We start from the raw sequence: 3,141 nt of genomic DNA on the forward strand, positions 1-3,141 counted from the left end.
TTAGGCCCCAGTGTGTTTCTAGTTAGGTCCCAGTGTGTTTCTAGTTGGGCCCCAGTGTGTTTCTAGTTAGGTCCCAGTGTGTTTCTAGTTAGTTCCCAGTGTGTTTCTAGTTAGGCCCCAGTGTGTTTCTAGTTAGGCCCCAGTGTGTTTCTAGTTAGGTCCCAGTGTGTTTCTAGTTAGGTCCCAGTGTGTTTCTAGTTAGACCCCAGTGTGTTTCTAGTTAGGTCCCAGTGTGTTTCTAGTTAGGCCCCAGTGTGTTTCTAGTTAGGCCCCAGTGTGTCTCTAGTTAGGCCCCAGTGTGTTTCTAGTTAGGCCCCAGTGTGTTTCTAGTTAGTCCCCAGTGTGTTTCTAGTTATGTCCCAGTGTGTTTCTAGTTAGGCCCCAGTGTGTTTCTAGTTAGACCCCAGTGTGTTTCTAGTTAGGTCCCAGTGTGTTTCTAGTTAGGTCCCAGTGTGTTTCTAGTTAGGTCCCAGTGTGTCTCTAGTTAGGCCCCAGTGTGTTTCTAGTTAGGCCCCAGTGTGTTTCTAGTTAGGTCCCAGTGTGTCTCTAGTTAGGCCCCAGTGTGTTTCTAGTTAGGTCCCAGTGTGTTTCTCTATTATTTATTATTATTTATTATAGATTAGATTTAACCATCTGCATCATTATACAGTAGTTTGCCATTCCAGTGTGTGTGTGTGTGTGTGTGTGTGTGTGTGTGTGTGTGTGTGTGTGTGTGTGTGTGTGTGTGTGTGTGTGTGTGTGTGTGTGTGTGTGTGTGTGTGTGTGTTTTAAATCCCTCCTCAGGCTTAGGTCTAGACAGTGTGTGAACTTTGATCACAAGATGTCTGACCAACAGAGCTGCAGAAGGCCTCGGAGACACATGTGAATGATTAGCCCACACACACACACACACACACACACACACACACACACACACACACACACACACACACACACACACACACACACACACACACACACACACACACACACACACACACACACACACACACACTGCATGCTATTTCGTTGTTTGACCGCAAGTCAGTCATCATTTCATGCTTAGGATCAATTAACAAAGCTTATCTTGTTAGAGACAGACTGTGTATGTGTGTGTGTGTGTGTGTGTGTGTGAGAGTTTTAGGGTTAGGTTTAGGGTTAAGGTTAGGTTTTTGGGTTAAGGTTAGGTTTTTGGGTTAAGGTTAGGTTTTTAGGTTAATGTAAGGTTTTTGGGTTAAGGTTAGGGTTAGGGTTAAGGTTAGGTTCTTGTGTTAAGGTTAGGGTTTAGGTTAAGGTTAGGGTTAAGGTTAGGTTAGGTTTTTGGGTTAAGGTTAGGATTAAGGTTAAGGTTAGGGTTAATGTTAGGTTTTTGGGTTAAGGTTAGGGTTAAGGTTAAGGTTAGGTTTAGGGGTTAGGGAAAATAGGATTTTGAATGGGGCTGAATTGTCTATACACACATGGTTAGCTTTACAATACTTTGTGTGTGTGTGTGTGTGTGTGTGTGTGTGTGTGTGTGTGTGTGTGTGTGTGTGTGTGTGTGTGTGTGTGTGTGTGTGTGTGTGTGTGTGTGTGTGGAGGATTAGAAGGGTTGAAGTTGTGGAATGTGGCGTCAGATGAATGTAGCACATGATCAGTTCTCTCTCTCTTTCTCTCTTCCTCATCTCTCTCTTCTTCTCTCTCTCTCTTTCTCCTATTTTTCTTCTTCTCTCTCCTTCTCCTCCCTCTCTTCTTCTCTCTCTCTCTTTCTCCTCCCTCACTTTTTCTCTCGCTTTCTCCTCTCTTTCTTCTTCTCTCTTTCTCTCTTTCCCCTCCCTCTTCTTCTCTCTCTCTCTCGCCCTCCCTCTCTTCTTCTCTCTCTCTCTCGCCCTCCCTCTCTTCTTCTCTCTCTCTTTCTCCTCCCCCTCTTCTATCTCTCTCTCTCTCTTTCTCCTCCCCCTCTTCCTCTCTCTCCCGATCTCCCCCATCTTTAGTTTATTTCTACAAATGATAAGAATCTAATACATTTTTGGACTAATTTCACACATTTCACATTTCAATGTCCATGAGCAGTGTGTGTGTGTGTGTGTGTGTGTGTGTGTGTGTGTGTGTGTGTGTGTGTGTGTGTGTGTGTGTGTGTGTGTGTGTGTGTGTGTGTGTGTGTGTGTGTGTGTGTGTACAACATGCCGATGATAACATCTCTCAGAAGGAGGAAGAAAAAGTGGAATTAACGGAAGAGAGAGGAGGAGAGGAGGAGCAGGAAGAGGAAGAGGAGAGGAGGGGAGAGGAAGAGAGGAACAGGAAGAGAATAAGGAGTGGAGGAGAGGAACAGGAAGAGGAGAGGAGGGGAGAGGAGGAGGGGAACAGGAAGACGAGAGGAGGAGAGAGGAGGGAGGAACAGGAAGAGGAGAGAAGGGGAGAAGAGGAGAGGAAGGAGTGGAAGAGAAGAACAGGAAGAGGAAGAGGAGGGGAGAGGAGGGGAGGAACAGGAAGACGAGATGAGGAGAGGAGGATAGGAACAGGAAGAGGAGAGGAGGGGAGAGGAGGAGAGGAAGGAGTGGGAGAGGAACAGGAAGAGGAAGAGGAGGGGAGAGGAGGAGAGGAACAGGAAGAGGAGAGGAGGGGAGAGGAGGAGAGGAACAGGAAGAGGAGAGGAGAGGAGAGGAGGAGAGGAACAGGAAGAGGATGGAGGGGAGAGGAGGAGAGGAAGGAGTGGAAGAGAGGAACAGGAAGAGGAAGAGGAGGGGAGAGGAGGAGAGGAAGAGGAAGAGGAGAGGAGGGGAGAGGAGGAGAGGAACAGGAAGACGAGATGAGGGGAGAGGAGGAGAGGAACAGGAAGAGGAGAGGAGGGGAGAGGAGGAGAGGAACAGGAAGAGGAGAGGAGGAGAGGAACAGGAAGAGGAGAGGAGGGGAGAGGAGGAGAGGAAGGAGTGGAAGAGAGGAACAGGAAGAGGAGAGGAGGGGAGAGGAGGAGAGGAACAGGAAGAGAATAAGGAGTGGAGGAGAGGAACAGGAAGAGGAGAGGAGGGGAGAGGAGGAGGGGAACAGGAAGACGAGAGGAGGAGAGAGGAGGGAGGAACAGGAAGAGGAGAGAAGGGGAGAAGAGGAGAGGAAGGAGTGGAAGAGAAGAACAGGAAGAGGAAGAGGAGGGGAGAGGAGGGGAGGAACAGGAAGACGAGATGAGGA

This window comes from Salvelinus fontinalis, unplaced genomic scaffold (assembly GCF_029448725.1).
Source record: "Salvelinus fontinalis isolate EN_2023a unplaced genomic scaffold, ASM2944872v1 scaffold_0478, whole genome shotgun sequence".
Lineage (NCBI taxonomy): Eukaryota > Metazoa > Chordata > Actinopteri > Salmoniformes > Salmonidae > Salvelinus > Salvelinus fontinalis.